The sequence below is a fragment of the Gopherus flavomarginatus genome, chromosome 1, assembly GCF_025201925.1.
Source record: "Gopherus flavomarginatus isolate rGopFla2 chromosome 1, rGopFla2.mat.asm, whole genome shotgun sequence".
Classification (NCBI taxonomy): Eukaryota; Metazoa; Chordata; order Testudines; family Testudinidae; genus Gopherus; species Gopherus flavomarginatus.
In genome coordinates this window covers 148523650-148547875 of record NC_066617.1, presented here as the reverse complement: position 1 = coordinate 148547875, position 24226 = coordinate 148523650, and the positions used below count along the sequence as shown (strand labels likewise).

The following is a 24226-nucleotide window of genomic DNA, read 5'->3' as shown; positions in this document are numbered from 1 at the left end:
ATACATTAGTACCCTAGTCAGTCAGGATCTCTGCAGATATCCCGATCCTAGCGAAGACCTTCATGAGTTTGGCAGCTATCACCACCACCATGACTGCTCAGACGGGAACAGTCTCAGGGTAATGGGTCGCATAGTCCATTATCACTAAAATAAATCAATTCCCTGTCTTGCCTCTTTCTAAGGGCCAAACCAAGTCCATTCTGATGAGTTCAAAGGGCCAAACCAAGTCACCATTCTGCTGACCATGGGCAGGGGTATTAACGGGGCTTGGGGTACACCCTTCAGTCCAGCCCATCGGCATTCTGAGCATGACGCTCAATACTCCCAGACCTCTTGGTGAATGCCGGGCCAAAAAGACCTCTGAAGGGTCTTTTCCCGCCCCAGGTGTCCTGCCCAAGGGTTTGCATGTGCTAGCTGTAGGAGGCCTCGTTGCAACGTCTGGGAAACCAACAGTTAGCGAAGTGGCTCAGGTGTCCATGGTTCCTGTACCACCCAATATAAGCAGTCTCACTGGAGCTCAAACCGGGGCCCTGCTGAGGTCTCGGGGATGTGTTCTCTCCAGGGCTGGGGACAGTGGCCTGCTCCCAGACCTTACTCAGGGTTGGGTCCATTCTCTGCTCCCTCACAAGGTCAATATCCCACTCCAGTACTATCTGCGTGTCTTCCACGAATGGACGTCGGGAATTGTCAGGCACCTTCCCCACTGTAGACGTCCCTTCCCCTGGATCTGCCTCCAGTGTGTGTCCAAAGAGTTCCCTTCCTGGAGATGTAGCCCCTTCCATTTGTGGAGTGGGTGCTTGGCATTGCTGGAGGACCTCCCTAAATACTGGCCAGTCTCGCCCCAGCACTATGGGGCAGGCCAATCTGGGGGCCACGCCCACATGGAGGACTTCCTCCCCTTGGCCAATCTCGATCCTCAAGCAGGCTGTGGGGTAAGGGCAGATATCCTCATGGACATGCTGTAGATGTATCTTTTCCCCCAAGAATCTGAAGTGCAGGACCAGCCCCTCCTGTAAGAGAGTCTGACTGCATCCCAAGTCCACAAAAGCATTTGTGGCTCATTATTCTGAGGGCCACCGAGCAGCGCTGGTGACCCGCTCGAACATGACCATGAGTGCCTCGGGGTCATCGCCTAGTCTCATCTTACTGAGGCAAACTGGCAGCTCCACCAGAGCCTCTCAAGATCCCACTCCTGTGGGTATGGGGGCTGGAGCTCCCAGCACGAGCAGTAGAGTTGCCACTTGTTAGACTAGGCATTCCTGTTGTAATTGCTGATGGACAGCCAGCTCTCAGCACTTCACCGCTCTGTTGATAATTAGCAGGACTTGATAAGGGTCCCTCAGCACAGAACCAGGGCGGCTCCTCACTGATGAACCCCTATGTAGTCCCAGTCTCCTGGTTTCAGCAAGTGGTAGGGCCGCTATATATAAACAGACCTAACACATTTCATTAGTGTCTGGCAATAATTAAGCATTGTGATATTTATTAAATGACTTTCCATCTGAGCCAGAGCCGGTAGTTGTACTGGACGCCCCGCTAGAATTTCATGAGGGCTGAGTTCGGTCTTCCGATTGGGAGTGGCCTTCAAAGGGCATTTGGCCTTATTGGTGAAGCTGCACATAACTTTTCTATAATTTGTCCAGTTTGGGCATCTGCCTTTTTACAAGGAAATACATTACTAAAAATGACACATACTTACCATTACAACATTTAAACATTTAAATAAAATCAATCTGAATATTTCCAAAAGGTTCCCACAGAGGGGAAAGTGCTGCCTGCCTAACCTTGACAGCTTTACCAACATTATATTGCTGACAGATAACACACTGTTGGCAGTATTGCTGGGCCACAGGAAAAAAAACCCGGTGCAAACCAGTTTTTTTTAACTACAGCAATCATTTCACCCCTTTGCTCATGAGTGCCATCCAGTGATGCACGCAAGCAAATAGGGCCAGAGCACCTGAGGCGCAACCAGGCGGCGTCCGGGGAGCACCAAAGGTGATCCAGGTGTAAGGTGTACCCAGCAACACTCCAAGAACAATTTGCGACATTTCAGTTGGTAACAGCTTTTCCTAATTTTTTTTTCTGAAAGACAAAGAGAGCATATCTCTACTCCCTTGGGCTTGACAGATAGCTTAAAATATTTCTTTCTTTACAAATACCCTTGCTGATTGCAGGCAAAACTGAGGAATTACTGAAATTACTCCCCATATTTTTTGTATTTGTTTTATAGGAAAGTCAGATTTTAATGGTTTTTATCTTTATTATTTAGGTGATTTGTATTAACACAGACATTTTTGGCTTGCCTTTGGATTTAAAGTTATCAGCCATTTTGGGGACTCTATCTTAAAAGGACACAATTAACTAAACTTCTGCTTTTAAACACACCTTGATTGGAAGAGGAAAACACAATTCATTTTGGCTCCCCTTTGGCAAAGTGACCATTGATTACACGGAGCCACCTTAAGGCTTAGTGTGGGGCACTCACTACAGTTTCTAATTGCCATTCGTTACCAAAAAGGATTTAAAATCTTTTACCATTTTCCTGGCCTTGGCTGCCCTGCTGCAGCCACAACTTTGGTTTTTATTAAAAAACAACAATTTAAATCTTGTAAAGCATTAAGTTACCTTAAGGATTAAATGCTAAATACCAAAATTAAACAACACTAGTTTCTTTTTTTTGGCAAAAGTATTTCTCGGTGTTACAATCCTAAAACCACCACCAATTTATTTTAAAAACGTATAAAACAAAGATTGTACACACCAGGAGTGTTCTTTAGCACATTTGACTAACTTGTTTATATAGTCAATGATTTCACTTAAATAACCTCTTGCCTGGATTATTTACAGACATTGCCAAAGGAATGGCTGCAAAGAAACCAAGAATTTTCTTTCATAACACTTTTTTTTAAAACATTTGTACATAGTTTTACTGCTTAAGTCCCTCCAGTAACTACAAAGTTAACTTCTCACTTTCTTTCTTCCAGTTTCCTCAAAATGTGGTTGCCTGCTTGTTTGGGCCTGATCCTTTTTTTTTTCAATTATTTCTTTCCATGGGCACAGGCATTGTTTCACTACCAGTTTAACAAGGAGGATGGTTTTTTGACTAACCTCCTCGTAATTACTTATACACACCTATTTACATATACATATTACATTTAGATGCATCTTATTTAATAATAACCTTAATTCTTTATATCCAGACTTAATACAATCTTTCCTTGAGGTGGTAACAACCCCTCAGCACCAGTGCATTATAAGAAAGGATAATAGCAGAGCTAGGAACAACGGGACAGATAGGAAAAACAGCCACATTAACAGAACTATAAAATGGGGGAGTTACACTCACTGACCATAGGAATAATGACTTCTTGCTGAATGCAGGAGATAACAATAGGTTGGATTTTTTCTTGGCCTGTTTTGATAGAGGGTACTGCTGCACCTTGGGAAGGGGTCTTGCTGGGTTTTGGCGAATCTTAATGGGTTGGGCAGACCCAATGCACCCAACCTGGTTGGCATGACCGGCTCACAAGGCTCACAGGGAGAAATCTTAATCAGCAGTTCCTGTTGCAATGAGGAAGGGCTGGGGTCGGTCTCCTCCTTTGGAGCATCCATGTACAATTTAATTTACATAGCAAGTCTCTTCCCAAAAGGTTAACCAACGAACAAGGACAGAGGACCAAAAGAAACAGTCAGAGGTGAAGAGATGGGGTGAGGAATAGGAGTATTTCCCACTCCTACTGCATTTACTATCTCAGAAGTTAAAGGGAAAGAATGGAAGCCACTGACACGGAGACTAGATCATGATATGTCAGTATCTAGCAGACAAGTGGTGGGCTTGCAATCAAAAATACAGGTTACATATGGCCCAGCCTGATTCAAGGGAATAAGTGGAGTGATGATTTAAAGGGTAGAGAGATATCTGCTGGCCAGCAGGGGCTTGTAAAAAACCCAATTTCTCCTTTGTCTCCTTTAATTGTGTTTTTAAGTTTCTCCTGGGAATTCTTGATCCTCCTTTGAGATTCACGGCGACATATTTCTGTTTCTCCATACCAACCATAATATGCATCAAACCTTGGCCAGAAGTGTGCCTCTGAGGTGCATAATCTTGTCAAGGTCAAAACTTTTCCTTTAGGGGAGACCATAATTTTGAATCACCCCTGGAATACCAATTCCACTTTTTCCAGAAACTTGCAAGTAAAAGTGCTACAATTTGTATACATATAAAACACTGGTGTGCCTTTTGGTGGGACAGCAGTTATTTTGGACTCACTGACCTCCATTTCCCTCGAGCCTTCCTGATTGTGGGATTCGAGCTCCCTATCCCTAGGTTACCGAATGTGTGATCCAATCTCACATTCCCTAAATTTCTGACTGTGTGACCCAAATACACAATCCCCAGTTCCCACAATCCTCAGCTTTCTGGGATACTGTCACTCAGGTCACTTACGCCAGTTATTCACATTTGCACGCAACCGCTGAGGCGAGGCTTACAACCGAGGCCTACTTTGGTAGGGACTCCAACTCACACCTAGCCACTTACCGGTGGCTTTTCCCGGGGAAACCAAAAGGATGTCAGGCATATCTGGCAGCAAAGGTCCGAATCCAGCTTGCTACTCACCCCGACCCAGGGCCTGTGGGCAGTCCTCCACCAAAAACCCAAAAAGAGATTTAGAAGGTCTCTCATCTGTCAGATGCTGTCTGTGTTTGGTGGGAAATGGTCGGCGGTTTCCTGGTCCGATGGACAGTCTTTGGATCCGAGTCACGGCACCAAGATTGTCACGGAAAAACGACCACGCGTTGTGTTTGGATCAGAATTGTCTGAGCCCCTTTATTTTCGAGCATGCAAGGGGGGGAGGGGTTACCAGTAAACTGGCAGTCCCCCTGAATACAGATTTTTCAACAGCTTATATAGCAAAAAGCCACAATTAGTAATACATGCATCCTTGTTAACATTTTTGCCATAATTGGAATACACTTTCCATAAAAGGAAGACAGCACCAGCCAGTTTTCCTGTTATTCACAGTTCACCCTTTGTGGTATAAGCTTCCTCTAACACTAGCCGTGGGCAGTTATATTTTGCAAGCCTAGTGATTATAGAAAGTTCTGCTTTTGTACTTTTCCTTCACTCTGTCTCCAATAAACACCCCCCTCCCTTTTATGGTTATCTTGACTATTGTTCAGGCCTGAACAAAGATTTAAGCCTGAGCCAATTTTCCACCACAAAGCTAACAGTTCTGCAGTGATGGGGAAGGAGGTAATCTCTGAGTCACTACATCTCCTTGCAGTGTCACGGAAGCTGAAATGACACTTTTTCTCTGCCCCTGCTCCTCTTCATTTAAATATAATTTGAAAAGTTCCCAATATAACGGCTCTTCAGCACAACCCAGAGCAACATGAGAACAATTGGCAATGATACAATCTATATAATTGGTGACTCTAACAGTAACTTTGTAATAGGAGGAATGGTATAAATGTGATGCTCCCTGGCTCCTGACAGGAAGGGCACACTCGAATTACTCATGAGACAATGGAGTTGATAGAAAGGACAAATTTGTCCATGTCAAAACAGGGTAAACTGCAAAAGGCAAAAATGGGCCACTCATCTGAACAAGCTGAGGGATAATGGTGCTGCAAACCATTCAAACAGCTTTAAAGTTACTATGTGGGATTCAGGAAAATTATTAAAGAAAAAAACGTATTGATAGCCCTAGAGGTTTTTATGACGTTGATCTCCCTTGCAGATTCTCCGATGCCTAACAAGGGCTGAGTGCCAAGAGAAGGTTTTTCCACACTCATGGCATTCAAAAGGCTCTCCCCAGTGTGGATTCTCTGATGTTCAGAAAGGGCTGAGCTGCTAGTGAAGCTTTCCCCACACTCATTGCTTTCATAGGGCCTCTCCCCCCTTCCGGTATGGATTCTCTGATGCCTAGTAGGGTGTGAACTGCGATTGAAAGTTTTCCCACACTCAGGCTACGTCTAGACTACCCACCGTATCGGCGGGTTAAAATCGGTTGCTCGGGGATCGATATACTGTGTCTCATCTAGACACGATATATTGATCCCCGAGCACGCTTACATCAATTCTGGAACTCCACCAACCCCAACAGAGTTGCGGAATCGACAGGGGGAGCACGGACATCGATCCTGCATGGTGAGGACAGGTGAGTAACCCGATCTTAGATATTCGACTTCAGCTACGTTATTCACGTAGCTGAAGTTAACGTAGCTGAAGTTGCATATCTAAGATCAATTTCCCCCCGTAGTGTAGACCAGCTCTCACTTTGCATTCATAGGGCCTCTTTCCTGTGTGAATTTGCTGATGTTCAGAAAGGGCTGAGCTGCTAGTGAAACGTTTCCCACACTCACTGCATTCATAGGGCCTCTCCCCGGTGTGGATTCTCTGATGTTCGGAAAAGGCTGAACTGTTAGTGAAGCTTTCCCCACACTCATTGCTTTCATAGGGCCTCTTCCCCCCACCAGTATGGATTCTCTGATGCCTAATAAGGTGTGAACTGCGATTGAAAGTTTTCCCACACTCACAGCATTCATAGGGCCTCTTCCCTCTGTGACTTATCTGATGGAGAAAAAGGCCTGCTCTCTGCGTGAAGCTTTTTCCACACTCACAGGATTCATAAGAACTCTCCCCTGTGTGGATTTTCCTTTGGTTAAAAAGGCCTGCTCTGTAAGTGAAGTTTTTCCCACACTCACTGCACTCATAAGGCCTCTCCCCTGTGTGGATTCTCTGATGCTTTAAAATTGCTGAGTAGTCATGTAAGTTTTTTCCACACTTAGTGCATGTATTTTTTCTCTTTCCCATGAGGATTTCCTGCTGGATTGTGGTTTCCTTGATGTCCTTCTGAGTTCTCTGACAGGAAATACATTTACCAACTTTCTCTCCTGGCTGGTTTTCATGCTCTCTTTCTGGTCTGTGCTGAATCTCACAGGATTGTCCCTGCTCATGACTCCTGGTTACATTGCTTTTTGATCTTTGCAATAATTCTCTGTGTTTATCCACTTGCTCAACATTTTCCTGCAGAGAATTCTGCTGCTCTTTGTCACATACCACTGCATCACCTGCTGTGATAGAGACAGAAACCTCAGATAGTGATGGAAAGGGGAAGGCCAAACCAAAACAATTGCTAGAGAGAGGTCATATAAAAATCAGCAACTGAATTCCTGCAAACTCTTCCGCCAAATGTTGTAGTAGTAGGAGGATTTTATGTTTGTATTTTATATAATTTAGAATGAAGGATACAGAATAAGAATGTAGCATGTATTAAATGTATTGGTGTATGATCTGATCACATCCTGCCAGCCACCCTTTTTGAGTAACAGAAAGGAATGGGCCAATGGGTAGAGATACGTCAGCCAGAATCTGTGTCTGGACTGATTTCAAGGCAGTAACAGATCTTTGAGGGTCACCAATTTGTTGTAGGTTTAGCATTTTAAAATAAGTAAAAGAATGCCATGGTTGTTTTCTTTTGCATTGCAATTTGATGTTCTCGTTCAAAATGTTGTGTGTAAATTAATTCTGTTTTGTTCGTGTGTGAATGAGAAATGTAGGTATTAAGAGATAAGTGTGAAGGCCATCGCTGAACCAAATGTGCAAGGGAGGAACCAAAGACAGAGGCAAGGGCATCAGGAGGCTGCAACACACCCCTACTGAAATGTCAAAGGAGGCAGACTGACAACTCTAAAGATGAGACAGGCACCTTTTAATGGGGACAAGACAGCTCTGATCAAAACCAGCATGGGATAATTCACTGAGGAACTTGATGAAAGAAAAAGACAAAGGATGAGAAGGACAATTTAAGAAAACAAGCACTCATCAAACAACAATTGATTACAGCATGACAGTGCAAAACCTATTGGCTGCAATGAAGGAAAATCACTATATGAACAGAGTGCCTTGCTATGAAACTTTGGGTTCATCCTGCCAAGACTCCCCCAGAGAATCATGTTGCAACCAACAGAACCCGGTTCCTTCTACGTGTGATCAACCTGGCTGGCCACCAGATTGATCTGGACTCTGGACTGGTAACTGTAACATCGACTGGCAGGACAGTGTATATATGTGGTGGGACTGAATGCATATGCTAATTGTCATATCTTCAATAAACGCAGTGTATTGCCTTTTCCCCTAAAAAAGATCCTGTGTGCTTATTATAAGCATAGCACAAATAGGAGAGGAGGGAATCAATTTGGCCTTCATATCCCATCCAAATTCACAGAGGAAGGGAAGAAGCTACTGCCTGGTGTCTACTAGGAACTACAGGAAACCATGAGCTAATTTACCATGAGGATATAACCCCTGCTAGGGACAATAATAAACTGACAGGCTTTGTAGGGGATCCCAGATGTTTCTGTCAGGCACTTACAGATTCTGAGTTGGTTTAATGTTTCCTCAACTATGCAGAGAACTCTCAGGATCTCTCTTTCCTCTGAACCCTGGAGGTCTGGGACCCATGACTCTTCCCCTAGATCCAGCTCAGAGATCACATCAGGTTTGGAAACTGGAAACCCTGCTCAGATGAAAAATAAAGGAGTTCATTTGATTTCATAAGACTCTGTCATAAAAAAAAATCTATTAATTTAAATTCAGTACTTCTTGTGACCTGGTGTGCCTGGGGCAGGCCTCACTGAAAATGCCAAGATCGGGGCAGGCTGAAAAAAAGAGAGAGCAGATGCTCCTAAAACTGGTGGTTAACACTGAAGTTAAACTCACCGACCAGTCACAAACTGTGCTTCTGATCACCCACACTGGTTATTGAGAAGCTGAAAAAAGAAATCACACGGTCCCCTTTATTGCATTCCAGTTCTCTGCCTCCCAATCAGCACCTAGGTCCAGTACAGTGAGAGGTTATTTAAAAATTCTGTGCGCATAGACAAACTATTCTTCTAACCCCAAAGGGTCAGCCACATCAGCTGGTCAGTATAGGTTTAGATCTTACACAAAATACCATGTTGCCAGCCAATCCTTTAGCATCTAAACTAAAGTTTATTACAAAAGAAAGAAAAAAGAAAGGAGTTGTTAAATGGGAAAAGAGTAGGTTTCATTCCAAAATCTATATATCAGGTTCTTAGCAGTATTAGTAAGTTGCTGGCATGAAACTCCGTCTGTAACACATCCACAGTTTGGATGGGTCATTCAGTCCTTCGTTCAAGACTTCAGTTTGTAGAAAAGTTGCTCCAGAGGGTTTGAAGACAAAATGGAGATGATGCAGCTGCCCTTTATATTCCTTTGGCCTTGCAGCTTCTACTTCCTGTGTCCCAAACACAAGCTTCACAGCACATGGCATGGAAAAGCCTTGCAGTTCTCAGCACACAGGCTGAGACGCAGAAGGGAGTGGGGCACATTGATGTGGGAATGTCTCAGGGGAGATTTACTGGGACTGTCTGCATTAGGGATGGGATAGCAGGGGATGACTTCATTTGAGGGATGATATCTGAGCCTGTAACCTGAGCCAGGAGGGGGGTTGGGGCCAGGTGACACCTTTGCCCAGGAAACTGGACGAAGGGTGGAGGAGGAGCTGGCAGAAGGCTGGTTGAGACTGCTGGAGGGGGTTTTCAGTTTGGAGCAGTCTGAGGAAACATAGGGAACCCCAAGGCTGGGGTCTAAACTCCCTGCCTCCCCCCCCTCCCCAAAGGACCTGACTGAGGAGTCCTGGTTGTACCTAGAAGCTCTGTTTGGGACTTTGTTCCTGTCATCTAATAAACCTTCTGGTTTACTGGCTGGCTGAGAGTCACAGTGAATGAAAGGAAGTGAGGGTGCAGGGTTCTGACTCCTCCACACTCCGTGACAACTAGTGGCAGTGGTGGGGTGTACTGCACCCTGTGGATGGCGCTTCCTGCAGTAAGTGACTGGTGAACAGTAAAATGAAGGGGGATTGATGGGGACCAGGTGTGCTGAAGATTCAGAGAGGAGCGGTTTTGGGGGGCGGAGGAGCTTAATCCCTGGGAGTGTGTGACCAGCGAGAAGGACTGTTGCAGTAATGGGGTCGCCCTGGGGACTGTGGTGAGCAGGCTCAGGGCAGAGTTGTCTCCAGCTTGACCCTGGGAGAGAGGTGGTGATCTGGAAAAGGTCTGGCACACTAGGGGTTCCTCCTGGAAACCGTGGGGAGCTGAGAGCACACAGGCCTGTGAGTGGCCAGCAGGAAGATGTATAAGAAGCGCCTTGAGAGTGACCTAGTTGAGCTGTGCAGGAAAAGGTGGCTGCGCATTGGGATGCTCACCAAAGAACAGCTGATTGCCCAGCAGGAGGAGGAGGATCGGTTGGAGGAGCCCGTTCCTGTCTCTGAGGGAAGCAGCCCAGAAGATGAAGGGCAGACACCAGTATCTGTCCCATCTGGGAGTGGTCAAAAGGCTGCTAAGGGCATCCCAGGACCCCTCTTACCTATTCCCAGGGAAAGGGCTGGTAGGATCCCAGCAAATACGGAGGGCATCGTGACCCCAGCAGCCATAGCAACCCCCATCACTGAGCTATGCAAGAAGGGGAAGCCAGACAAAGTGGTCTGGACCAAGGAGTGCCAGATGGCTCTCTGTGCGCTGAAGGAGACTCTGGTCAGTGGCCCAGTTCTGGCAAACCCAGACTTTGACAAGCCCTTTATGGTGTTCACCAATGCCTCAGACAGGGGCAGTGTTAATGCAGGATGATGAAAAGGGGGAGATGCACCCCACTGTGTACCTGAACAAGAAGATGCTACCCCGGGAGCAAAACCACATGGCCATCGAGAAGGCATGCCAGGCTGTGGTGTGGGCCCTTAAGAAACTAGATCCATATCTATTTGGGCAACACTTCACCATGTGTACCGACCACTCTCTCCTGACGGGGCTACACCAGATGAAAGGAGCCAATGTCGAACTCCTGAGGTGGAGCCTGCTCCTGCAAGATTATGATATGGACGTGGTCCACAGAAAGGGGAGTGCCAACATGACAGTGGATGTGTTTTCCTGTAGAGGTGGTACTGAATTTCCCCAAGTCACTGGTCAGAGTGACCTTGCTCATAAGAACATAAGAACAACCGTACCGGGTCAGACCAAAGGTCCATCTAGCCCAGTATCTGTCTACCGACAGTGGCCAATGCCAGGTGCCCCAGAGGGGGTGAACCAGCGAGTAAAGATCAAGTGATCTCTCTCCTGCCATCCATCTCCACCCTCTGACAAACAGAGGCTAGGGACACCATTCCTTACCCATCCTGGCTAATAGCCATTTATGGACTTAACCACCATGAATTTATCCAGTTCTCTTTTAAACGCTGTTATAGTCCTAGTCTTCACAACCTTCTCAGGTAAGGAGTTCCACAAGTTGACTGTGTGCTGCGTGAAGAAGAATTTCCTTTTATTTGTTTTAAACCTGCTGCCTATTAATTTCATTTGGTGACCCTTAGTTCTTGTATTTTGGGAATAAGTAAATAACTTATCTACTTTCTCCACATCACTCATGATTTTATATACCTCTATCATATTCCCCCTTAGTCTCCTCTTTTCCAAGATGAAAAGTCCTAGCCTCTTTAATCTCTCCTTATATGGGACCCCTAATCCAAACTCCTAATCATTTTAGTTGCCCTGCTCTGAATCTTTTCTAGTGCCAGTATATCTTTTTTTAGATGAAGATACCACATCGGTATACAGTATTCAAGATGTGGGCATACCATGGATTTGTATAAGGGCAATAATATATTCTCAGTCTTATTCTCTTTCCCCTTTTTAATGATTCCTAACATCCTGTTTGCTTTTCTGACCGCCTCTGCACAAACTGCATGAATATCTTCAGAGAACTATCCATGATGACTTCAAGATCTTTTTCCTGATTCATTGTAGCTAAATTAGCCCCCATCATATTGTATGTACAGTTGAGGTTATTTTTTCCAATGTGCATTACTTAACATTTATCCACATTAAATTTCATTTGCCATTTTGTTGCCCAAACACTTAGTTTTGTGAGATCTTTTTGAAGTTCTTCACAGTCTGCATTGGTCTTAACTATCTAGAGCAGTTTAGTATCATCTGCAAACTTTGCCACCTCACTGCTTACCCCTTTCTCCAGATCATTTATGAATAAGTTGAATAGAAATGGTCCTAGAGACTGACTCTTGGGGAACACCACTAGTTACCCCTCTCCATTCTGAGAATTTACCATTTATTCCTACCCTTTTCCCTGTCTTTTATCTGGTTCTCAATCCATGAAAGGACCTTCCCTTTTATCCCATGACAACTTAATTTACATCAGAGCCTTTGGGGAGGGACTTTGTCAAAGGCTTCTGGAAATCTAAGTACACTATGTTCACTGGATCTCCCTTGTCCACATATTTGTTGACACCTTCAAAGAACGCTAATAGATAAGAAAGACATGATTTCCCTTTACAGAACCATGTTGACTTTTGCCCAACAATTTATGTTCTTCTATGTGTCTGACAATTTTATTCTTTACTATTGTTTCAACTAATTTGCCTGGTATTGACTTTAGACTTATTGGTCTGTAATTGCCTGGATCACCTCCAGAGCCCTTTTTAAATATTGGCATTACATTAGCAATCTTCCAGTCATTGGGTACAGAAGCCAATTTAAAGGACAGGTTAAAAACCACAGTTAATAGTTCCGCAACTTCACATTTGAGTTCTTTCAAAACTTTTGGATGAATGCTATCTGGTTCCAGTGATTTGTTAATGTTAAGTTTATCAATTAATTCCAAAACCTCTAGTGACACTTCCATCTGTGACAGTTCCTCACATTTGTCACCTACAAAAGCTGGCTCAGGTTTGGGAATCTCCCTAACATCCTCAGCCATGAAGACTGACGCAAAGAGTCCATTTAGGTTCTCCACAATGACTTTATCGTCTTTAAGCGCTCCTTTTGTATGTCGATCATCCAGGGGTCCCACTGGTTGTTTAGCAGGCTTCCTACTTTTGATGTACTTAAAAAACCTTTTTGTTATTACCTTTGGAGTTTTTGGCTAGCTGTTCTTCGAACTCCTCTTTGGCTTTTCTTATTACATGTTTACACTTAATTTGGCAGTGTTTATGCTCCTTTCTATTTGCCTCTCTAGGATTTGACCTCCACTTTTTAAAGGAAGTCTTTTTATCTCTCACTGCTTCTTTTACATGGCTGTTAAGCCCCAGTGGCTCTTTTTTAGTGCTTTTACTCTGTTTCTTAAATTGGGATATACATTTAAGTTGGGCTTCTTTTATGGTGTCTTTAAAAAGCGTCCATGCAGCATGCAGGGATTACACTTTAGTCCCTGTACCTTTTAATTTCTGTTTAACTAACCCCCTCATTTTTGCATAGTTCCCCTTTTTGAAATTAAATGCCACAGTGTTGGGTTGTTGAGATGTTCTTCCCACCACAGTGATGTTAAATGTTATTATATTATGCAGTTTATTTCGAGCAACTGCAGTTAGTCGGGAGAGTACACACGGGCAGAGTTTCCCCTCCCGAGGTAGGTCTCGGTTAGATAAACAATTAAGGCAAGTATTTATACCTTTTGTGACATACAGTAATGAGCAACAACTGCATTTTGTTTATATATATTCCTTTCCGACATTACTTCTCTCAGCAATTTCTGCTACAGTCTGCATTCTATTCTTATCTAACACAAGGTCGAAAAACAGCATCCCTTACAGTTCTTTTCCACTCGCCCAGGCCGTGTTTGGAAGTCTCGAGTTATTAGCTGTTAGAGTTAGCCTATTAAATATCAAATATAGGAGAAAACACACTTATACGAAGCAAAATGAAATCACAAACAGAAACGTCATTGGAAATACAGAAATAAAAAAGGGAAATGCAATCCCCATCACTTTATCTTATCTGGGCCATTCCTATATTGAAAGCACCCACTAAGGTCCCTGTGTGCTTATGAGAAACCTGGAGGAACTCATACCACAGCCTGTACATGAAACTCAACTGCTCCCAGGTGCCGCAGTAAAACCCTTTCCCTGCTGTGATGTTGATGATTTTATGAAAATATGCTAATGAGTGTGAATATAATGTAACTGGAACGTGCTTCATGCAAAAGGTCTCTTACACAGTGTTGCTTATTATCTACTGTGTGTGTTCATCTTATTTGTATGAATTGATCATTCTTGTATCTGAAACTAGAAATATGAACTGTAACTCTGAGGTCCTGTTGTAATTATGCAAAGTGTGGGCCATTAATAGTGGTTTGGACTCTTGATGGCTCCCATTAGCCAGGACAATTGACTGTAGATGGCTCTGTCCTGCACCATCTGTGAGTCAGGGGGTTGACCTCCTCGCGGAGCCCCTGCTACACAATCCCCAGCTTCGTGTGCAGGAGGCGGAGTCCCCCACGGTGTGCCAGAGGCTGGTCTCGGCGGGAGTCACCAGGGTCGGAGACCTCCTGGACTACGACCGGAGAGACTGGCTGGATCCCCTGACGCTCGCTCAGTGCATGGGGCTTTCCAGACCTCATACTCCCCAGCGCATACTTCAGGAGGTGAAGGCCGCTTTACTGCCTGCTGCTCGGGCTTACCTCGACCGGGTCCTGTGAGAGGGCACGCCCCGCCCACCCTCCACCCCAGGCCCCGTGGACATTTTTATCGGGCCCCTGCCCCGTGGACCCAATCAGCCCCCTCACCCTTTCACTGCCAGCCGGCTGCATGATCTGCAGCCGGTTTTGTTCCAGACCACTCCACGGAAACATCTGTACTCACTCGTGCTCCATACCCTTTACTACCTCACCCTCGCGTCCCTCCCCGATACCAAATGGCAGGACCTCCTGCCACCTCTCGAGGGTGAGGAGCCCCGTTGGGCCAGCTTGTACTCTGCTCTGGTCCCGAGGCCCGCCGGGGATATCAGTTGGCGGCTCCTTCACGGAGCCGTGAGCACGGGCGTGTACTTGGCGCGGTTCACGTCTGTCCCTAGCACCTGCCCTTTCTGTGGTGAGAAGGAGACCTTGGCACATGTTTATTTGGAGTGCGCCAAGTTGCAGCCCCTGTTCTGGCTCCTCCTGAATATTTTCCTGCGTTTTTGGTTGCACTTTTCCCCTCACCTTTTTATCTACACGCTCCCTATCCGTGGCCCCACGAAGTCGTGGGATCTCCTTCTCAACCTCCTCTTGGCCCTGGTCAAACTGGCCATCTACAACACCAAGGAGAGGAGGTTGGCCGACGGGATTTCCTGCGACTGTAGGGCCTAATTCCGTTCCTCCGTCTGCTCACGCATCCGGGCAGAGTTCCTCTGGGCGGCGTCCACTGGCTCCCTTGACGCCTTCAAGGAGCAGTGGGCGTTGTTTGGGGTTCTCTGCTCGGTGTCCCCATCAGGTTCCCTTCGTTTAGCCCTATGACCTCACTCCCAATCCTGTTTTTTTATTAGTTGTCCCCCGTAATTACTTGGTGTCCCAGACCTGTGGGTCCTCCCTTTAGGCTGGGGGGAGGTCCTTTAGAAGTGGGCAGGCTTTGCCCGCCCACCCCTGCTGGATGCCAATAGGACCATCTGTGAATCAGGCCAGGAAGAATGAAGGCTTGGGGTCTCACAGGACATGTGACAGGACATGTGACCATGTCACCTGGTACAGGAGTCCATCTTAAACCTGGGGCTTTTCCCCAGGAGAGAGATAAAAGATTCTTGCCTTGTACCAAAGCTGTACAAGGGGATGGAACAGAACAAAGGTGGCTGCAGTTATGAGAGATCGTCTAGCTACCACTTGAGCTGGAACAAGGACCGTGCCAGGTGAAAAGGTTGGGCCCAGACTAGAAATAAGTCTAGTCTGCAAAAGAAGCTTACTAGAAGATCTCTGAGGGTGAAATTTTATCAGTATTAAGTTTCATACTGTATTAGGCTTAGACTTGCATGTTTTTGTTTTGTTTTGCTCTATGGAGAATACAAACTCCACAGGGAAGTAAAAGTTAATGCCTTAGAAAAGTCTGTGTGTGTGTTAGATGGGTGGGAGGGTGTTTAGAAACCACTCTCCTCTAGTTTCTTTTCTCTGATTTCCTTTAGAAAATCTGAAGCAGGGAGCAAAATCCATTGTTTTTTCTGAGGCTTGACGTCAGGACCTTCAGATTATGAGACTGATGTGCTGCCAGCTACACTAAGAAGGTTTGGAAAAAGCTTTAGGCTTAGTGCATATAGGACCTTCCTACAGCAGTGACTGGGGAAGGGAAGGAGTCAGGGGTGTGCTAGAAGAAGCAGGGACATCTGGTGCCCACACACCCATCCTGGCAGCTTTCGCAGCAGCAAAGAAATCAATTTTCCTTTGCCGCTGAACAATCTACTGGAACCAATGACAGCACAGCGTGGATGTTTTCAAACTCTGAACCCACCTCCACATTTTAGAACTTACTCTCCTTTTCCTAGTATGGCACTTTCCATGTGAATTAGGCAAAGCAAACTACACAGGTAATAGAAAAAATTTGGGGAAATTACATGGGTAACAGAAACTAGTGCTCTAGGTAAGGCTTGAACTCATAATCCCAGCAGTATGGCTCTTTGCACTAACCAATTGCATAACTGCAAGTGCTTCATAGACAAAGCTGGGAAGCAGGCAGCTATCAGTCTCTGTGGGTCACACCTTTGCCTGGTAATTGAAAGGCTGATGCCTCAAACCTAGCTCAAGATGTGGCTTTCCAGCGATGAGACTCCAGTACCTTTTAACAGGAAGAAAATTTCCTCTATTCTGGTTTAGCCTCATTTGATGTCTTCTGCCCATCTTCTCCCCCCAGCCAGCCGGCCGGCCCCCTCCCCAGTCTCTTTCTTTCCCCATTGGGGTCATGCAGAGAGGAGCCCTAGTCAGTCTCTGTCACAGAGTCTGTATCCCATAAAGGGAGGGGGGGTCACTCTAAAACATTGATAATGGGGAGAGGAGGAGTGTGCATGGTTGGGGGAGAAAAGATGGAGAACTAACAGTGGGGCCCAGAGATATTCCCTCAGATTGGGGAGATCCTCTGCTGCCCCCCATCACCCAGCTGTGGGAAGAACAACTTGGTATTGCTTGAAGAAGCCACCTTTAAAAACACAAGTGTAACATGCTAATTCCACTTTAATAAGACCAAAGCCTCCTCAAAACCAGTGTCACAATCACTGAAATGACTTTGCCTTGATATTTTACCAGACACAGACACAAAGCAAGTCAAATTACAGTTTCTGTTTGGAGTCAGTGCACACACAAGAATCCAAAGACTTTTAATTCCTTAGGTTCTGCCGCCATTTCATTTCTATCCTGTTCCGAGATTTATCATTGTGCAAAGCAACTTTAGACCCTTGAGAGTGTCCCTCCTGTCCTGCCTGCTGCCCCCTCTTTTGCCCAATTCCTGTCTCACTTCCTCCTTTGGCAAGTCACGCAAAGAAGGCCAGCAGGAAGAGCCGGCCTCCATAGGCCAACTTTCAAGGGCGGAGGAGGCCAAGCCACAAACATTCAAAGGGTGACTAGCCTAATTCCTCTAGCTTCCCCAGGCTGACACCAAAGCACTTTGTCCACTGATGTCACCACTCTCTATTGTGCAGGGGTTGGGGTTATTCCAGGGACAGACCAGTGGCAGCAGGAGGAGCGCCTTGCTGGACAGCAAGGGGAGCTGGGAAAAGGAAGCCACTATGTTTCTGCCTGGTTTTGAGCTGAGGCCCCTTTTGCATCTTAGACAAACGTGAGAACCACTACACTACAGAAACTCCATCGCAGTGCTCTCCCCTGCCCTGCCCTCAAATTCTGTGCACTTTGGTGATGCTCACCCTGGAACACACCGAGGCGTGAACCTGGAGAAACTGGCGGCAGCTCTTCGATGGGTCAGCTGGAAGAGTAGACAGTCCTCTATAGCTGGGGCTCAGGAAGTCATCCCTGCGTCACCCTTGTGACTCCAGCTGGAGGGAGAGCTTCTTTTTCTTCCCCTTGCTGAGAAAGAGCAAAAGAACAAAGAAAGATCAGATGGGCCAACTGGGTGCAGAAGCCAATGCTGCCTTTTCCTGCAGCAAAGCTTGAAATGAGGGACTTGCATCAGGTAAAGGAACTGTTATGTTTCCAGGAAAGAGCCCACCCCTGCAGAAAAAGGGATGAAAGAGCCTGTTGAAGCTTGGGATTGAACCAGGGACCTTTAATCTTCAGTCTAACACTCTCCCAACCGAGCTAGTTCAAGCATCTGGAGGGGTCCTTTTTGGGCTGCTGCTTTTCATCTTGAAGCTTATTCTCAATAAACCATCTCTCCAGTCAACAATGTCCAATGCAAGACAGACATTGCTTGCTATCTTAGCACTTGGAAATGTTATTAACTAGTCTTTGGATCTCTCAAATGCTACACTTCAGTTCATGGGGGAAAGGCGAGAGAAACAATCTCTGAACAAATGCACTAGGGTTAACATCCTAATGCTGTCTCTTACTGTAGCTAGTACATTTCAGTTACCGTTAAAATTAAAAGTTTCTATATGCTTATAGGAAATTATTTTCATTTGCTTATATATGGCATGAATAAATACAGATTCACACATCCTAGCATGAAAATGTATTGTCTTATATGACACAGAAAATCATGCATCCAAACTGTGAATCAAAATCATAAAATGAGCTACAAATGCAATAAAAAATAAGTTATTCAATGGTTTGACATATGGAGTGGGGGGCACCGAAGACACTTTTTGCCTGGGATGTCATTTGGTCTAGGGGAGGCCCTGTCAGGTAAAGCAGGAGATAGTTTCACATGACTCAGGGCTGGAACAGGCCCCTGATTGAGAGGGTGGCTGCATGGTTTACAGCACTCTGATATCTCAGACAATGTGTCTCTCCCAAAGCCTCAGATCTGCGCCCCCAGAAGGCTCCTGTGCTGCCTCCGCTCCTTTCACAGTCTATAGCAAGGGTCAGGGATGAGGCATAGGGCACTAGTGGGGGTCAGAGTCTTCAGGAGTAAACCCACCACCCAAAGCAGAGGGGGATATGAGGCTTTTTTTTTCTTTCCTTAGCCATGTGCTATAGCTCAGAGAGCTCTGTGAAATGTCTCCCCTCCCACAGCCTGAGAAATAGGGAGGATTCTCAGGTTCTAGCTTGATTTGAATGAGGATCGCTGGACCCTAGAACTATTCACTGCCCTTTCCTAGAGAAGCCTGTGATGCACAGAATGGGGCTGAGATAAATGCTGACAGGAGTCAGGAATTGCTGTCTGGAATAGTAGCAGGATTGGGCAGCTAGAAATTCACCGAAGGAGCTGAAGCCTTGGTGGTTCAGTAATAGATGTACTAGGTACTGCATGGGAGGTTTAGGTTTGTTTCCGGACAATAGCAGTGAGAGTTTTATTGTCTCAACATTTCAGTAGAAAAATTCAGACCCAAACTGTGTGTGGTAGGGAGGTCGATAGCTGTTTCTTTGGTTTTAATTAGTTTGTTCTCTTATTCTCGTTTTAAAAGCCCTGGATCATTTTGCTGGGAACAATGTTTGTGGAAGGCCAAGGAAAAGTAAGAAAAGTCAAAAATCTGCATTGGAATGAGGGAGTGTGTGTGCCAGGGCAGGGGTGGAGATTTTCATGAGGAGACGGTGTAGGGATAAATGAGAGGCTTTTGCGGGAACACAGAGGATATTTTGAAGTTTAATTTTGCCAAAGGGAAACCTCCCCACTTTCCCTGTGCTGCTGCCCAGCTCGGACCCCACTAACACCTGTGATGAAGTGGGAATTTTGTGGACATTTTGTATGCATGTTGTGTATGCCTCAGTTTGCCCTATTTGTTGCACAATTATCTAGGTCATAGGCCCAAAATGTGGGGTGCATTCTGCCAGGGGGGCGGAGTAACATTCAGGAGAATGCAACTGGGGCCCAGGCCAGCCCCCACAGGTTATGGGGAGGGAGAGCCACCCAGCTCCACTCATGGACCCAGGGCCACCCACAGGATTCAGGGGGCCTAGGGCAGGGCCAGGTGTTTGGCAGCGAGTCCCTTGCAGAGGGAAGGACTCTCTACCAAAGTGCCACAGAAAATCTGGAGAGGCTCCTGGGACAAATTGCCCTACTTGCCCTCCCCGCCAACCCCAGGCAGCCCTGCCTGGCCACAGCCCCAGCTGTTGGCCCTGGCTGCAGGCACTGCTCCCAGGGCTCCACTCCCAGCCCTTCCCCTGGGGCTCCACTGCCCGTCTCACCCCTCACCCCCAGATCTGGCCCCTGCCTCAGCCCCCTGACCCCTATCTGCATCCCTTCGCATGTGGTGGTGGCCCTTCCCAGCCGTGGTTCATGGGGAACATGAAAAAAGGTAAGAGCAGGCATGACCCTCAAAAGTTTTGGGATCACTGATCTTGGTGGTGGGACAAGGGTGTTAAATCTTGGCAGAGACCCCTAAAGGGCAGGTGTGGCTACTGTCTAGCTGCTTGGGCCCAGACAATGGCCATAAATTCTGTATCCTAGCAACTGATGGCCAGGGTGCACCTGCTGCAAGGAGCCAGCTGGCTGGGATGAGTTGGAAAACAAGAAAAGAGCTGGAGGCCAGGTGACCAGGTTTCCAGGGAAACAGAACAAAGGACAGAAAAGGGACAAAAGGGCCTGGCTGAGTTGGGCTGTTAGAAGAAAGGAGTCTTCTGGTTTTGAGACTTGAGGGGAGAGTCCAGGCTCTGAGTTCTGGGTCTCCCCAAGACAGACGTTGCTGAATCTTCCTGCTTCCTGTGCTAACACAGAACTTTCCCAGGCTTTATTCCAGACCACTAATAAACCTTCTGTTTTACAATGCTGGCTGAGAGTCACTGCCTCTCCTAGCACAACCACTGCTGCGGGACCCTGGCTGTGGGTTTGGCAGGGGATCAGTAGCAATAAATACGAAATGAAGGAGTGCTTTCTCCTCTGTGATGAACATTTGAACTTTGGAATTTGAAGATGTTGTCTTGGACCGTCAAGTGGAACAGTTGCAAAAAGACTATTGAGGAAGGCACTGTGGCTTAGTTGGCTAAAGCACTTGCCTAGTAAACCAGAGATCCTAGGTTCAACTCCCAGTAGTGTCTTGTTGTACAGCTTCTGTCCCCTCTGCTCACATTGCCCTGTGCCCTCCTAGGGAAAGAGAGGAGACCTCCCTTGGCACCCCAAGTAATTGCTTGTGAAGAAATAAGGCTTCTTTCCAGCAGAGTGTTGGAGAGAATCAAATCATCAGTGTGGAGTTGATGAAAAGGCCAGTGGCAAGGAGGTTGTTCTGGCTGCAATTTGCTGTGACAGGAGAGCCTATGTTGTGTTTCCCTGGGGATATCTATGCATAGACACCCTTCTAGAGGGGTTCTCTGCAGGAAATGGAGAATTACTGTCCTTTCATGTTGTTGATGAAACATGGAGCAGTTAGGGGAGAAGTCCCAGAGAGTGGCACTATGGCAGATCTTGCCAAGAGACCTGCTGGATAAAGAGCAGATCCAGCATCCAGTGCTGCCTTGCTGAATGTGTCACCTTTTGGTCAATCTTTTTTGTTAACGGAGAAGCCTGTCTCTGGCTACCCATACACATGCTTGCAAAAGAAACGGGTCTTTTTGCTGACAAGTGTCGAAAGGAGGCATCGGCTAAACATGGAAATAAGGTCAAGGTCATTGTAACTCATCCTGCATCTGCAGCTGTTGAAGCTACAAGGCACTAATCACAATATTACCACAGCTGGTCACAGGAGGGTCTCTGTGTGGTGAGATCCATGGGGTACAATCTCAAACTGTGGGACTGCTCTGTCCTCTTATCTCTCCAGCCTGGGCTGTGTCTTACAATGCTGCACTAGTGACAAGCAACAAAACCCCCCCTGGTGCTATGATCACTCAGCCAACAACATGCAGCAATGCACCCAACTAAGTTGCATGAATGCTCTATAAGCCACTCCACAATTATACATAGAGAGACACCAACATATCTCCCCAGCCCTCAGCCTTGCACCTCAGAAATGTACCATCTTATACTGCTCAAAACCTCTTGAAAAGTGCAAGCTCATTAATTAATTTGCCTCTTCCTCAAAAAGAAAGTGAACATGCACCAGCCTTTTTAATCTGAGCAGCTTTCCCAAGCACTTTGGACAATTTCACAAGTCAGTGTGAAACATTAAAATAAGTTTATTAACTACAGAAAGTTAGATGCTAAGCGAGTATAAGCATTAGGCACAGAGGTCAAAGTTGGTTACAGAACAAATGAAAATAGAATCTCAGTGTGACATTCTATACCTTTGGGGGAAGCGTGCTGTAACCCCCATATTCCTCATTTTCATATAATTGTTATCTTATATATAAAGCATGACTTGTAAGATATTGGGGGAAAGAATATGATCTGCTGAAAGTCATTTCTCTATCCATAAATGTATACCATTAATGCATATGAAGTTATGAGAATTGTGTAGTATGGTTGTTACTATGCAGTAAGGTTGGGGAATCAGCCAGATATTAGCTCCCTAGTGGCAACAGCAAGGAAAGTAACCAACGTCCAGACAGGGTGTAAAACAGACCATCAACAGCCATTGTCCAGCAAGGGAGCGACAATGCAATGACTCACCTTCATGAGGCCACATGAAGGGAATTGCTCAACCTTGCTTGGAGAGATGCAGTGATGCTCACCTGACTCTGAAGGTCGGGGGGGCAAAGCCAAGAGGGAAGAAAGGACATGATAAAAGGAGAGAGATTTGCCATGTTTTATCTCTCTCTGCCACCTACATCTACAGACACCAACACACCAAGCAACTGAAACGCTGATCAAAGAGGAGAGCCTGACTGAAAAGCAACCAGCCAGGCTGTGGTGAGAAGCATCCAAGTTTGTAAAGGCATTGAAAGGGTTAAAATCAGCTTAGAATGCGTTTTGCTTTTATTTCACAAAAACAACAAAGAGTCCGGTGGCACCTTAAGGGCTAACAGATTTATTTGGACATAAACGCTTGTGAGTAAAAAGCCCACTTCTTCATATGCATGGAGTGAAAATTGCAGCAACAGGCATAAATACATATTGGAACATGATGTGAAAGGCGTTACCTTATAAGGGGAGAACCAATGTTGAAGGCTAATTCAGTCAGGGTGGATGTGGTCCACTTCCAATAATTGATGGGGAGGTGTCAATACCAAGACAGGGAAAATTGCTTTTGTAGTGAGCCAGCCACTCCCAGTCCCTACTCAAGCTCAAATTAATGGTGTTAAGTTTGCAAATAAATTGTAACTCTGCAATTTCTCTTTGAAATCTGTTTTTGAAGTTTTTTGAATGGCTACTTTGAATGGTTACTTTTAAATGTTATTGAATGTGAATTTATAAATCTGTTAGTGAAGGGGTAAATGGCTTTTGGCTGTGTAAGTCCCACATGGTCTAGTGGGCAGGATTCCTGGTTTTCACCCAGGTGGCCTGGGTTCAGTTTCCAGTGTGGGAACAGTCCAGAGCTTTTGCTTGGAGGGAAGACAGGAAGTGAAAGAAATGGGAAGGAATCCTGCCAACAGGGGAGTTGAACAGTGTTTGGAGGGGATCCCAGAAGTGAGGGTGAGGCAGAGGTCTGAGGGGAGATCAGGGAAGGATCCCAGCTGTGGAGGAAGTTGACACTCTGGAGAGCACAGAGCTGGCATGGGGAGTGGGAAGAGTGAATGTGTCCCTCTAAACTCACCAACTGCAGACTAGGCAGGCTTGGAAGAATTATGTATTTGTTAGTAAATGTCAATTTCTGGGTAAACACATGACCCAATGGCAAAATATTTCCATAGATAATAATCAAAATTGACAGATGGGCAAAGTAAGAAACTTGCTGTTTGTGAACTTATCCTATTCTAATCCTATAGGGGTCCCTTCTGCCTTAGGCACCACCATGTGGGCGTTTCATATCCCGTCTCATTTTCACACAGAGAAACAATTTCCTTTGCACTGATCCATGAACAGCAAAACCTCCCTGTGTCTCTAGTCTGAGCCAGGGCATTCAATTCCAATTGTCTCCTGCAATGGCAATTGTCATAAACAGATAAGTAAGAGTTAATAGAACAGAAGTACTTCATATCTCTTTTGCCTGTAAAGGGTTAAGTTCAAAGAGCCTGGCTGTCACCTGACCAGAGAACCAATCAGGGGACAGGATACTTTCAAATCTTGAAGGAGGGAAGTTTGTGTGTGTGCTGTTAAATTTTAGTTGTTGTTCACTCTGGGGGCTCAGAGGGACCAGACACGCAACCAGGTTTCTCTCCAATCTCCCTGATACAGGTTCTTATAGATTCAGAATAGTGAGTACTAGGTAGATAAAGCGAGTTAGGCTTATGCTTGTTTTCTTTATTTGCAAATGTGTATTTGATTGGAAGGAGTTCAAATTTATATTTTGCTGAAAGGATTTTTAATTTGTACTTGAATAG

General features: G+C 45.8%; 3 protein-coding genes and 1 non-coding gene across 5 annotated transcripts in view; 2 read left to right on the top strand and 2 right to left on the bottom strand.

Moving 5' to 3' along the window:
* Positions 1-24226, top strand: part of LOC127046670 (zinc finger protein 436-like) — a 545929-nt gene that overhangs the window by 347006 nt on the left and 174697 nt on the right. The window lies entirely within an intron of this gene.
* Positions 1-24226, bottom strand: part of LOC127043044 (zinc finger protein 34-like) — a 320191-nt gene that overhangs the window by 144898 nt on the left and 151067 nt on the right. The window lies entirely within an intron of this gene.
* Positions 1-24226, bottom strand: part of LOC127038672 (zinc finger protein 420-like) — a 130631-nt gene that overhangs the window by 87828 nt on the left and 18577 nt on the right. The gene's annotated exons all lie outside the window — the stretch shown is intronic.
* TRNAE-UUC (transfer RNA glutamic acid (anticodon UUC)) lies at positions 23200-23271 on the top strand. Its single transcript has one exon. It is a non-coding gene; the product is annotated as a tRNA-Glu (tRNA).